This window comes from Sciurus vulgaris (assembly GCF_902686455.1).
Source record: "Sciurus vulgaris genome assembly, chromosome: 11".
Taxonomy (NCBI): Eukaryota; Metazoa; Chordata; class Mammalia; order Rodentia; family Sciuridae; genus Sciurus; species Sciurus vulgaris.
Genome location: NC_136472.1, coordinates 23,156,225 through 23,171,408, shown reverse-complemented (window position 1 = coordinate 23,171,408; position 15,184 = coordinate 23,156,225). Strand labels below are relative to the sequence as shown.

General features: G+C 32.5%; 1 pseudogene across 1 annotated transcript; it reads right to left on the bottom strand.

Annotated features, from left to right (window-relative positions):
- Window positions 1–9,667: 9,667 nt before the first annotated feature.
- On the bottom strand, window positions 9,668–11,182 carry LOC306638879 (heterogeneous nuclear ribonucleoprotein Q-like; annotated as a pseudogene). Its single transcript has one exon. The product of its transcript is annotated as a heterogeneous nuclear ribonucleoprotein Q-like (transcript).
- Window positions 11,183–15,184: the final 4,002 nt, after the last annotated feature.

Below are 15,184 nucleotides of genomic sequence, written 5' to 3'. Positions count from 1 at the left end.
TCCCACTTTATTTGCCACAAAAAAAGAAAGAAAGAAAGAAAGAAAGAAAGAAAGAAAGAAAGAAAGAAAGAAAGAAAGAAAGAAAGAAAGAAAGAAAGAAAGAGCATATTAGAATTTTGAGAGGGATTGCAATTAATCTGCAGGTTGCTTTGGGTAATATTGCAAACTTAACAATATCATGTCTTTTAGTTCATGAAAATTGGGTCTGTTTCCATTCATTTGACTTCTTTAATTTCAGTAAAGTTTTGTGCTTTTTCAATGCAAAATATTTTTCATCCTTAGTGAAATCTGTTCTTAAGAATTTACCTTTTATGTGCTACTTAGAGATGTATTTGCTTTCTTAACATCCATATTAAATTGTTCATACTGTAATAGTGAGAAACATTTGATTTTTATGCTTTGATCTTGTATCTTGCAGCTTTAGGACTTTATTAGTCTAGTGTCCCTCTTATGGAATATTTTTTGAAAAAATGTGACAGTGAACAGAGAGTTTTACTTCTTTCTTCTTATATTAAATATTGTTATTTATTCTTATTTTAATTGTTCTAACTAGACTTTCAGAGAAGTGCTGAATAGTAATTATGAGTGTGGACATACTTGCTTTTATCATGATGCTGGGTATAAATTTTTCAATCTCTCAGTAATGTATTTGATGTTAGTATTGGGTTTTATACTGAATCATCATCATGATGTTAAAGAAGTTCCCTTCTGTGCTGAGGTTTCAAGTGTTTTTGTTAGGAATGATCTTAGATTTTGCTAAATTATTTTTCTGTGTCAACTATAATAATCACATATTATTTTACTGTTTTATTAGTCATATTAACTTGGTTTATTACACTGATTAACTTCTAATGACAAACCATCCTTGAATTCCAGGAATTATACATACATATAGTACATATATATATTATGATTTTAAGGAAATTGGAAATATATTCTCATATGTAGAGTCTATTTTAGTTTTTCACTTAAAATAGTGTTGGTAATATAAAAAAATGACTGGTCAAAATTTACAATATTCTGAGAAAATATTCTCTTGTTTTATTTCCTCTTCTCATGTGTTGTGTGGACATTTTCCTGTAGTCTATTTAAATATTAACTTCTGTTGAAAAATAGGTTTCTTTGTGCATAATGTTTGCTTAAAAATATAAAATATGATAGGCAACTATATGTGTGGGAAATCCAATAAAGTGGATTCTTTTAAATTTTAATTAAAAAATTCAAATGTTACAAACTATGGGAAAATCAAGAAATTTTTGTATTTATGTTAAAATATTATATTACTACTAGTACCTCAGGCTGTGGTATAACCAAAAACAAAACTTGAAAATTGTTTCAGGACTTTTCTTGTTAAGATTAGTATAACATGCCTATGAAATAAAACAATTCAGTCACAAACTTTTTCTAATTATTTTCCACCAAATAAAGATGACTTGTTATCAGTTATTAGGTAACACACAAAAATGAAAGAGGACCAAAAAATAGACAACACAAAATATTACTATGGGTACCTATAGCAAATAAGCTTGAAATACAAAGGAAATTAAATTATTTTTAATATTTTAATGTATCAAGGTATAAATAAGAGTAAACAAAATAATTATGGGAACTCATTTCATTTAAATGAAAAAAATTTTTGACCTCTATCCTTTAAAATGAGAGTGGAGTGTGATGTGTAGAAGCTGAGAGCACTATTCTGATTTCTAGAAAGGCATCTAGTCCTGCAGAAGGTACAAGGAGAATTAAGGCTACATACCTGATTGTAAGCATTCAAATAGATGGTTATATGCATTTAGATGCACCTATAGTTCTGCGTATAACTACATGTGTGTCTACATGTATTTGAATTTATGGTATATTTAATATTTATATCCATGTAAATGGACACCTCAGTCTATGCTTGTCGGAGGGCCTGATGCATTAAGCGTCTATGTTACTTCCACCTTGTTCTTAGAGAATCCTGACCTTGACATTGCAAGAAGATTTTCCACTTTCCTTTTTCTAAACTGTCTCTGTAGACTTCTCCACACTTTACACTTCAAATTATCATAGTCTTATGTGAGATGCACTTCTTTCCACTTTTAACAAATATTTCTTTAGTAATAGGCAAATTTCTGTTCATAGGCACCTCTGATGTTTATGATGCAAAAATTTGGATTTATTTATTGCTTTTGTTTGCTTGAATGGTTGAATGAGGATACATAACACTGAAATTACCTCTTAAATGCTATTATGACTTTAAGGTTTTTTTCTAGGTCTCTTATGTGGAAAGTTTATTTTTATATTTTTAACATATGGATATAGAATTTCTCCTAATACACACTCTATGTATATCTCCCATTCAATTTTGCATTTGTAATGTATGTTATTTGTTCTTTATGACAGCATTTTACATTTTTAAATAGAAAGCCTATTGATTAGAAAAACATTACTACTAATTTATAGTTTTATTAAATATTGTTCAGGGAATACTATTTACTATTTACATATCTGTTATTTTTGCTGAATTTATGATTTTTGTACTTATGTGCTAAAATATAGTTGATATTTGTGATTGCTAATTTGCACTTGAAAAACTGCAATTCCTTTTTAGAATTCAGTTTTCTGATGTCTGCTTTTCTTGCTAAAGCAGATCATGCTGAGCCTTATTCTTTAATTTTTCTATGTCGTTAAAATGTTGAAAATTGGTTTTTATAATGTTTCAGCTGAGTATTTCGAAATTTTCAAATTAGTACTGTGGAAAAAATATTGATTTTTGATTTAAATGATGGTATTGCTCTGCCACCTAGTGGATATTCTATTTTTACCACATAAAAGAAAAAGTTTTCTCCCCTACTCTTTTGTACATGTATTTTGTACTACTACTGGAGTATGTGAAAGCAATATTTACAATTGCCATATAATTTCACTGAATATAAGACAACAAATGATGTCAAGTTGATAATATTTGTGTAAATTAAAACCAATATTTGATTCTTATTTGGTCAAACTGAAAAAAATCTCAAAGATAAAATTTCCAATTTTTTTCATATTGAACAAGAAAGAATAATGGACTGTAACTTTGGAGATCTAGATTTTTTTTTCTAATATAATTAGGTATGTTTCCCTGAAAAACCATTCAAAATTAATGTTTATTATTTGCAGTATTTTGAAAAACTTTTACATTCAGACATTGTTTTTAATGACATAGCTTAAAAGTTTGTCAATGCCTTATACAAAGCAGTTTTTCAAAATGTGAAGTACAAAATGCAAAAAGGCATATAAGTACTGTATCTACATAAATATATATGTGTGTGTGTGTGTGTGTGTGTGTGTGATTTTGTGTATATAATTCTCTGTGTTTCTGACATTATTTTTGTGTATCTGCAGGTGTCATCTACCTATCTATCCATCCATCAATTTCCTATCTGTATTGAAATTATTGCTTCTCTTCAAGCTTTCTCTTTCAAATGTGGAGCAAAGAGAGGATTGTCTTATAACTGCTGTTAGGTACCACTAATGCACATTTCAGTTCTCTATTGACATTGGGTAAGAGGGAACCTTTAATAACAACCACCTTCACATGGACACTACAAAATTCCCAATTAAATTCAGGAATACTATACACATTACATATTTTTAAATTGAAATAAAAATTTGTGTACAGATTTTGTGCAGATTTTCAAGACTTCACTTCCACGGAGAGTGACAAGCATAGGACATTGCATATGCTTTAGCCTCATATTAGGTACTGAGCTACAGTTGTCGACATCCTCATCAGAAATTGGTATTTTTAAAGGTCAAAAATATTTTGTTAAAATTAAATATCATTACTCACCAATTGAGTAGTGATATCTCATTAGGACTTTAATTTGAGTTTCTATGATGAGCACAATTTCTGAGCAACTTTTCAGTGATCACTGGCCATTCATAAAATTTATCTCTATTAAAAATCATCCATTTTAAAGTGTTTTTCACATTGCTGAGTTACTAGTATTAATTTTTATTTCATTTAAACTTCCAAGGATATAGAGTTGGCCACTTTAAAACTTTTTGAGTGTACAAATTAGTGACAAGAAATAAATCACATTGCTGCACAATCATCACTACTATCTCCAGAACTTTTCAAGCATCAAAACCTGGAAATTAAGCATACTCATTAAAGCATAACCTTTCATTTTGCCAGAAAAAAATTCTAGTTTTTGTCTATATAAGTTTGACTTTCTTTTTTGTTTTGCATTTTTATTAGTTTGTTTTAGTTAAACATAGTATCAAGGTTCATTGTGATATGATTTACAAATGGATGGAATATAATTTGCTCTAACTCAGTCCCCAGTACTTCTCCTTTTCCTCTCCTCCCCACACCTGTTTCCTTTCCTCTCCTCTACTTATCTCTCCTTTATTATTTTATACTTTAAAAAATTTTACCTTGTTTTGATTTGCATTTTCCTAATTGCTAGAGAAGTTGAACATTTTTTCATATACTGGTCAGTCTTTTGTATTTCTTCTTTTGAGAAGTGTCTGTTTAAATCTTTGGCCCATTTATTAATTTATTAATTGGGTTGTTTTATTTGGTGTTTATTTTTTGAGTTCTTTATATGTTCTTAAAATCAGTGCCCTGAAGAACAGGTGACAAAGACTTTCTGCCATTCACTAAGCTCTTTATTGAAGCATGCCATTGTTTCCTCTGCTGTGTAGAGCTTTTTAACCTAATCATGTCCCACTTATTGATTCTTGGTTTTATTTCTTATAATGAACGGGTCTTGTTAATGAAACTGTTGCCTATGACAATATGTTGGATGTTGAGCCTACATTTTCTTCTAGCAGTTTCTGAGTTTCTGGTTTAATTTATTGGTCTTTGATCTGCTTTGATTTGATTTTCATGCAGGGTGGGAGACAGGAATCTAACTTCAATCTTCTACATGCAGATATCCAGTTTCCTAGCATCTTTTGTTTAAAAGGCTATCTTTTCTCCCACATAAGTTTCTGGCACCTTTGTCAGTTATCAGATGACTGTGTCTAAGCAGGTTTGTCTCTTCGTCTTCTGTTTGATTCCATTGGTCTTCTTGTCTGCTTTGGGGCCAATACAATGCTGCTTTGGTTCCTATAGCTCTTTAGCATAATTTGAGGTCTGGGGTCTTGATGTTTCCAGTATCACTCTTTTGATCAGGATTTCTTTGACTATTCTAAGTCTCTTATTCTTCCAAATAAATTTTAGAAATGTTTTCCTTTTCAGTTCTATGAAGAATGTCATTGGTATTTTGGTGGGAATAGCATTAAATCTATATATCACTTTTGGTAGTATAACTACTTTTTTCTTTTTTATTTGTTCTTTTTACACATACATGACAGAAGAGTGTATCTTGACATGTTATACATACATGGGATGTAACTTATTCTAATTAGGACCCTATGTGTGTGGGTTGAACATAATCTGGAGTTACACTGATGCTCACATATGAAAGTTAGGTCTGAAGTATGACCATTTTGACTGTATTAATTCTGCCTATCCAGGAACATGGGCAATCTTTTCATCTTCCAAGGTTGTCTTCAATTTCTTCTATTTTGATATTTTATTTATTCTATCCGTATTATATTATTATAATTTCTTTTTTCTGATTTTTGTCAATATGTATTTTACTCTTAAAAGTATCTCATATATGTAGATTCATGCAATATTTACCTTCTGTGTCTTATTTCAGTTAGCCTGATATATTCCTGGCTCATCTGTATTGACATATGCATGTGTTGATAACATTTGGGGTTCTTCCAATTTTGGCTATTGCTGCTAAGAAAATTGGTTACAAACATCTGTAAGAGAATTCCTTTTAATTAATTTGATATTTCCTGGAAGTGGAATTACTGCATCATATTTTATTTCCATATTTAGTTATTGGAGAATCCATCACACCTACTGCCACAGAAGCTTTGATATTTTGCATTCCAAGGAGTAATTCAAGGACCTAATTTCTTCACATCCTTCCAAACATTTGATATTTTCCTTTATTCTTTCCTTCCTTCTATTTTTTTTTTTCTTTTTTTGTATCATTTTGATGTCATATCCAGGAAATTCTTAACAAATACTAAGTCATATAGTTTTTCTTTTTTGTGCAGGAATTAAACTAAGGGGCACTCAATCACTGAGTTACATCCCCAGTCCTATGTTGTATTTTATTTAGATACCAAGTCTCACTGAGTTGCTTAGTGCCTTGCTTTTGCTGAGGCTGGCTTTGAACTTGCACTCCTCCTGCCTCGACCTCCATAGTCACTGTGATTATAGGCGTGCACCACAGGATTTTTTTCTAAGATTTAAGTTTTGCTCTTTTTTTAAGTAATTGGTCCATTTCAAGTATTTTTTATACATGTTGAAAGTCTCAAATTTATTTGTAAAGTTCATCCTGCTTTCTAAACATCATCCATTAAAAAGACTATCCTGTTGTGTTAAATGATCTTGGCCCTTCTCTGATATATATTGACTATGTGTGTGTGTGTTTATTTCTCAGGTCTTTATTCAATTCCTTTAATTTATGTTTCATGTATCTATTTTTATGCCAGTACCTCATTGTTTGAATTACTATAATTTTTTACTAAATTTGAAATGAGAAAGTGTCAAAAATACAACTTTGTTCTTTTCAAGAACGTTTGACTACATATCTGAGAAAATGTTCATCCTTTGGTATTTTGAGTATTGGTTTATTTCATTTAGCAAGGTTGTTTCAGACACATGCATTTACCAGAAAATGTCAAAAGTCATTATTCTTTATGACTAAGTAATATCTTATTGTTTGTATACACCACAATTTCTTTATCTATTCATCTTCTTGTACAAACTTTGTATCCAGACATATATAAGTACACATATACCCATATTGGAGTCCAGAAAAAAAAAAGTTTAAGAGTAATTACCTCTACATTGTTGTTTAACAGTTGATTTTTTTCTTTTTCACATTTTTAAAAAACAATAGGTAAAAAATTCAAAATGTGTCATGTCTGGTAAATGGATTTAAGATAAGATCATGGAAACTAAATTGATTATGAAAGTATTCCTCACTATTTGGATGAAATTACATTCAAGCAAAATATCATATGAGGTTTTGTTTTATCTAATTGCTTCATGGGTGATTTCTGAGGTAGTGCTTCTTATTCTCTCAGGTCAAAATTCCTAAGGTCTTAGCACAAAATATGTGTGGCATACTGGAGCTAGGTATAAGCTTTCCATTTAGAATGATGTTGGCTTCGAAACTAACATATATAGATTTTACAATGTTGAGGTATGTTCACATATATAGATTTTACAATGTTGAGGTATGTTCCTACTCTACTTAGTTTTTCTGGTGTTTTGAATTTGAATACATGCTGCATTTTGTCAAAAATTTTTTCTACCTCTATTGAGATAATTATGTGATTCTTGTTTTTAAGTCTCTTGATGTGATGAATTATATTTATTGATTTCCTATGTTGAATTATCCTTGCTTTCCTATGTTGAACCATCCTTGCATTCCAATTTTATCATGGTGCACTATGTTTTTGTATGTTTCATTGTATAGTTTGCCAGTATTTTATTAAGAAATTTTGCATCTATGTTCATAAGAGATATTGGTTTGAAATTTTCTTTCCTTCATGTGTCTTTGTCTGATTTTGGTATCAGAACTTCATAGAATGAGTTTGGAAGCATTCCCTGCTTTTCTATTTCATGGAATGCTTTGAGGAATAATGGTGTAAGTTCTTCGTTAAAGGTCTTGTAGAACTCCTCTGAGAATTCATCTGGTCCTGGGTTTTTTCTTGATTGGTATACTTTTGATAGTCTTCAATTTCATTGCTTGAAATTGTTGTGTTTAAATTTTCTATGTCCTCCTAATTCAATGTGGATAGTTGTTTGTCTCTAGATATTTGTCAATCTCTTCAATATTTTCTATTTTATTGGACTATAAATTTTCAAAATAGTTTCTGATTATCATCTGTATTTCACTGGTGTTTGTGGTGATAGTTCCTTTTTCATTACAGATTTTAGTAATTTGAGATTTATCTTTCTCTTGGTTAGCTTGACAAAGGGTTTAGAATCTTGTTTATGTTCTCACAGAACAAATTTTGTTGATTTATTGAATTTTCTTTGATTGGCTGTTTAAATTTTATTGATTTCAGCTCTGATTGTAATTATTTCCTGTCTTCTACTGCTTTTCATGTTGATTCATTTTTCTTTTTTGTAGTGCTTTGAGGTGTAATGTTAGTTTATTTGGAGACTTTTTTTTTTACACTATAAAACAATTTTATATGCAGGAATGAAAAATGATTGTTTGCCATGATCATTTTGAACATATGACATGACTAACTTTCTTGTTAAATTCACATTTACTGGGGAATTGGTATGTATAAAACCTTAATTAAGTATAAGCTCTAAACTTCATTGTGGTATCTATTGGGTATGTGATACAACTACAGTATCCATTTGGGAAAGAGGGAATTTCTTTACTCCAAGTCACAAACAAACCATAATTTTACTTTTGACTTTAAGCTATCAACTTGGGACTTGGCCAAAAATTTTGACAGTGATTTAATAGAGGATGCTTCACCATTGAACTTTCACTCTCATCAGGGTGCTTTGGAAAACTGAAACCCTAACACAAATGATTGTACTCTCCTCTACAAGTTATCATGACCTGCATAAGAAATGGAAAGCTGATTCACATTTTAACAGTGATTATCAGTAATAAATGCACTAATGAAATATACTTTTTACCTAAAAAGCTAAACTACAGCCATATACTACTTTCTATGATTTATGAAAATCTTGAAAATATCCAAAAGTCAGGCTTTGTTGTACAACTGTCAATTCTGGTCTGACTTTTTTAAAGGGACAATTCCGTATTTAGTTATAAGTTTGGATACACTTTTTTTTTGACCATCTGATGTCTTACAAAAGTAACATCTTGCTAAACTGTTATACCTCCAAATAACTATGATGTCTGAATAAGCAAGGCTGCTTTCTTTAGCCAAAAAATACAACAAGAGCAAGCCCTGTTATGATGGTCATGAGGAAGTCTCACAAGCCTCTGAAACTAAAGGCAACTAAGACTGTTACATTTGGTCTATTAAAATCTTGCCCTCATGTCATATTTAACAAGCCTTCTTTTATCTACATTTTCTCTGTACATTACAGACAGCATATAGCTCAGTCCTCTGCTATTGAAGTAGTTAACCAGCCCTTTAAAAAAGGTTCTAAAAAAAAAAAAAAACTTTATAAAAGTTCCAAAAAGTACTGCTATCTGGAATGCCTGACTAACCAGCTCTGATGATTATACCTGAAACTGCATATCTGAACAGAATTTAAAGGTGATTACTACAAAAAAGATAAAGACAATTATGATTAACCCTGGTGAGCAGAAATAAAATTAAAGGATGCCAACAGTGGCATTCATCCCTACAACTGCAATAAAATTTAAATGCACAAATTCCAGAGAATATTTCAGAACACCACTGCTGGGATGATTAACTTTTTAAAAAAATGGGAAAAAATCTACTTACAGCACATTTTTTAAGAGAAGAACTTTATTAAAATACCATGCGAGAAGTTACAAAGGATTTCTGTTGGAACACATTTGGACAAAGAGTAGCTTTAGTTTAACAACTTGCACTGCAGAAAAAAAAACTGTTAAAGAAATTCATATCAAAGTTCAATATTTATTATTTGATCCCATGATCTTCATAGGAAGGTCTTCTGCAGTAGAATATGCTCCTGTACAGCTGAGATATTTAGGATTGCTTGATTTCCTTACCATTGCTCTACTGCAAGCTTCTGGTATAATCTCACATAGCAAGTCAGTCTTCATTGTAACAGGTCAGGACCGGCCTCAACACCTTTTCCCTGCCCGAGGCCTCTTTGTTGTTGGGCACCTCATCTTGCACTACGAATGCCTCTTGCTGACCCAGGACCTCTCCTCTGTGAATAACGGACTCTACCTCAGGGAGGAGCAGCCCCAGGACCTCTGGATGTAGCAGTGCCCCTTGCTCCTCTACCTCCCCTTCCTCTACCAACTTGAAAATCTTCATAACCATAGTATTGATTCTCATATTGACCATGATAGTTATGGTAATCCTAGCCATGATAATCATAATAATTTATATCCATGATAATCTGGAGGATATCCATAGCCACCTCTACCTCCATGACCTCAACCTTTTGTTGGAGAGGACGTATCAGATGGACCATAATAGTAGTAATCATTATACATTTGATTCTTTGCTGCTTGCCTCTGAACATTTATTTCTTTCCTTTTCTGATCTGGTGGCTTAGCAAAAACAATTTAAATATTTTCTCCCTCCAAGTCTTTTCCATTCATTTCTTTCATAGCCTTGACAGCACCATCTAACTCATCAAAATGGATGAAAGCTAATCTTTTAATTTCTTCACTTGTTCCAGTTTCCCAAATTGACAAAATGCCTTTTCTAAAATCTCTTCAGTTACACTATTGGCAAGGTTGCGTACAAATAGCACTTTTACCTTTGCATTACTTCAGAATTGGGATCTTCTATAGGATCTGCCCATTCAACAGTTCCAACATTTCCCCAGACCTTGACTTTACCCCTCATTAACCTATGTCTTGCCTTAGCAACTCTTTGTGATATTCATATTCAAGAAAGCAAAACCTCTGCTTTTTGTTTTTTCTTGTCATCCTGTTGATGATATAAAATGACTGCAGTAAGGCCCTCTGTTATTTTGCAAAATTCTTCAAGAATCTTTTCCTTGGTTTTACTGTTAGGAATAGAGCCCACGAAAAAACCTATTGTTGGCAACTGAGATGCAGACACCAATGTGTTTTCCAGAATAAGTTTCATGATTATTACACAATTTAACAGCCTCTTCAGTGGCTTATTTTGTATAAAAAGTGACAAACATATAACCTTTAGTGATTGCATCCATCATTAGATGAAGATCCCATATAGGTTCAGCATTCTCAAATAATGAAACAAACTCATCCTCAAATAGATCTCTTGGGATTTTCCCAACAAATATCTCTGCCAACAGAAGTCTGCTGGCCTGAATAAATGGAATCTGTTGGCTGTCCCACATGGTTCTTCTGTCCAGTGGTCATATCAAGTGTGTGGCCAGTTCTTTCCAAGAGTGCCTTAATTTTTGTCTCATATGGTCCTTTAATAAATCTGCTACTTTGGTCCTCTGTTTCTCTCTCTGCCTATAAGTCTTCATGACTCACATAAAAAGGCATTTTTGTTCTGAACATGAGAGAGATCACTGTCTTTAAAATGTTGAAGAACTACCCAATGCATCATCTTCATTGATCTCTAGTTTTAAAGATTTGATAGCTCTTTCATCTAAACCACCATGCACATCTAACCCTGCAACATAAATTTCATCTAGTTTTTCATCAACTTTCTGTGACAAACCAACATCAAGAAATGTATGAAAAGTTTCTGAATGGATAGCTGCAGAAGTAGTATCCATGGGCTCTTCAGTACCATTTCCCTTAACATGTTCTGTAGCCTTACTTCCAGAGGTCACTGTGGCCACCAGGAGTCCATTAGAAACAGGTGCTCTGCACCTTCAAGTGGCCTACAACTTCCTTCAATGGAAACCCACCAAGTCCCAGGCCATGAGGACCGTTACCAGTCTCCCAAAATCAACCCGCAGTCATGGTTAGAACCCCCAAAACACTGCAGAAGCAAAACGTTGCCCCTCAACACCCAGGTGGAGGCACCAGGCCACAGATTCTCCCTGCCTCTAGTGGCATGGTCTTCACTCTGACACAGTGCTCTCTGCCCTGGGCAACCCCAGGCCCTCCCCAGACCCTGGAAACCCTCAGCCTCTGGAGGGTTTCCTACTCTGATGCTGAGTAGAAAATGTTAAAGTCACTGATGGATGAAACATTCTTTAAATGCCTGTTAAGTGTAAATTATTACTTGTATTTTTTAGTTCAATGACTTCTTTATTTTATTTTGTTTGGAGGATCTATCCAGTGATAAAAGAGATGTGTTAAAGTTACCCATTATTATTGTGTTATACCTTGTTTGATTATTGATATTGAGATTTTTGTTTGATGTATGAAGATTCTCCATTGTTAGGGGGATTAATATTTATGATTGCTATATCTTGCTGTTGTATAATTCACTTAAGCAGTGTGAAATGACTTTCTTTGTCCCTTCTGATTAACTTTGGCTTGAAATTCACTTTAGAACACCTACTTTTTTATGCAGTTCATGTGAATGATGTTTATTCCCATCCTTTTATCATTAATCTGTGAACTTCTTTAAATATGCAGTGTCTCATGTAGACAGCAAATTACTGGGTCCAATTTTTTAATCCAATCTTCCAGTTTATGTATTTGAAAGATGAGTTTAGGACATTTACATTCAAACTTATGATTGAGACATGATTTTTAAATTTTTTTCTTTTTCTGGTTTTACAGGCTACATTTTGATTCATTTTACAAAAATGGGGTACAATATTTTTTCTATGGTTGTGCATGATATAGATTCATATCATTCATGTAATCATACAAGTAATAGGGTAATGATGTCTGTCCTATTCCACCATCTTTCATACCCCTTCCCCCTCCACCCTCTCATTTCCCTCTACATAATCTAAAGTTCCTCCATTTTTCTCTCACCCCACTATATCCTGACCCACATTATATATCATCATCCACTTATCAGGGAAAACATTTGACTTTTGTTTTTTTTTTGGGATTGGCTTACTAAACTTAGGATGATATTCTCCAATTCCATCCGTGTATCTGCAAATGCTATAATATTATTCTTCCTTGTGACTAACTAATATTATATTGTGTTTATATACCACAGTTTATTTATCCATTCCTCTGTTGAAGGGAACCTAGGTTGGTTCCACAGTCTAGCTATTGTGAATTGAGCTGCAATAAGAATTGATGTGGCTACTTTACTGTAGTATGCTGACTTTGAGTCCTTTGGGTATAAACCAAAGAGTTGGCTAACTGGGTCCAAAGGTGGGTCCACTCCAAGTTTTCTGAGGAATCTCCACACTTCTTTCCAGAGTGACTGCAACAATTTGCATCTCTACCAGCAATGTAAAAATGTGCATTTTTCCCCACGTCCATGCCAACATCTATTATTATTTGCATTCTTGATAATAGCCGTTCTTATTGGAATAAGATGAAATCTGAGTTAATTTGCATTTATCTAATTATTGGAGATGTTGAACACTTTTTCATATATTTTTTAATTGCCTATATATCTTCTTCTGTAAAGTGTCTGTCCAGTTCCTTGGTCCATTTATTTATTGGGTTCTTTGTATTTTTGGTGTAAAGTTTTGTTAAGTTCTTCATAGATTTTGGAGAATAGTGCTCTATCTGAAGTGCATGTGGAAAAGATTTTCTCCCGCTCTGTAGGCTCTCCTTTCACATTATTGATTGTATCTTTGCTGAGAAAAAGCTTTTTAATTTAAATCTATCCATATTATTGATTCCTGCTTTTATTTTGTGGGCTTTGTGTGTCTGGTTAAGGATGTTTGATCCTAAGCCAACATGATAAAGATTCAGGCCTACTTTAACTTCTACTTGGTGCTGGTTCTCTGGTCTAATTCTGAAGCCCTTGATTGATTTTAAGTTGAGTTTTCTGCAGCTTGAAAGATAGAGGTTTAATTTCATTTTACTTCATATAAATTTCCAGTTTTCCCAGCACCATTTTTTGAACGGGCTATCTTTTCCCCATATTATGTTTTTGACTCCTTTGTCTAGTGTGAGGTAACTGTATTTTTATTGTTTTGTCTCTGTGTCTTCTATTCTATACCTTTAGAATGCCTGTTTAGTTTGGTGACAATACCATGCCATTTTTGTTACTCTTGCTCTGTAGTATAGTTTAAGGTCTGGTATTATGATACCTCCTGCTTCACTCTTTCTGCTCAGGATTGTTTTGGCTATTTGAGGTCTCTTATTCTTCCAGATGAAGTTCATGATTTCTTTCTGTATTTTGAAGAGGAATGTCATCAGGATTTTAACTGGAATTGCACTGAATCTGTATAGAATGGCTATTTTGACAGAATTATGCCTATTCAAGAACATGGGAGATCTTCCCATCTTCTAAAGTTTTTATTAATTTCTTTCTTTAGTGTTCTGTAGTTTTCATTGAAGAGGCTTTTCACCTTTTTTTCAGATTGATTCTCAAGATTTTTTTTTTTTGAGGCTATTGTAAATGGAGTGGATTCCTAATTTTTCTTTCAGAGGATTCATCACTTATGAATAGAAAATACACTAAAAATGCATTAGAAATGTTACTTTGCTTAATTCATGTGTTAGTTCTAAAAGTTTTCTCATGGAGCTTTTTGTATCCTCTAAATATAGAATCATGTTGTCAGCAAATAGCAATAGCCTGAGTTCTTCTTCTCCTATTCATATCCCACTTATTTCTTTCATCTGTCTAATTGCTCTGGCTAGTGTTTCAAAAATGGTGTTGAATAGAAGTGGTGAAAGAAAGCAACCCTGTCTTGTTCTAGTTTTGGAAAGAATACTTTCAGGTTTTTTTTTTTTTTTTCCATTTAGAATGATGTTGGCTGTGGGTGTAACATAGACAGACTTTAAAAAGTTGAGGTATGTTCCTACTATCCTTATTTTTTCTAGTACTTTAAGCATGAAGGGGTGCTGTATTTTATCAAAAGCTTTCTTAGCATCTATTGAAATCATCATATGATTCTTAATTTTAAGTCTATTGATGTGATGAATTACATTTATTTATTTCTGAATGTTGAACCAGCCATTCATCCCTGGGATAAATACCACTTGATCATTGTGTACTATTTTTTTAATATATTTTGTACGTGATTTGCCAGAATTTTTTTTTAAGGATTTTTGCATCTACATTCATCAGAGACATTGGTCTAAATTTTTCTTTCCTTGATGTGTCTTTGTCTGGTTTTGGTATCAGAGTGATACTAGCTTCATAGAATGATTTTAGAAGAGTTCCCTCCTTTTCTACCTCCAGAAATATATTGGAGTATTGATATTAGTTCTTTAAAGTTTTGTAGAATTTGGCTGAGAATCCATGTGGTCCTGGGCTTTTCTTGGTTGGTAGACTTTTGATGGATTCTTCTATTTTTTGCTTGAAATTGATGTGTTTAAACTGTGTATGACTTCCTGATTCACTTTAGGAGTATCATGTATCTCTAAAAATTTGTCAATGCCTTTGATATTTTCTATTTTGTTGCAGTATAGATTTTCAAAAT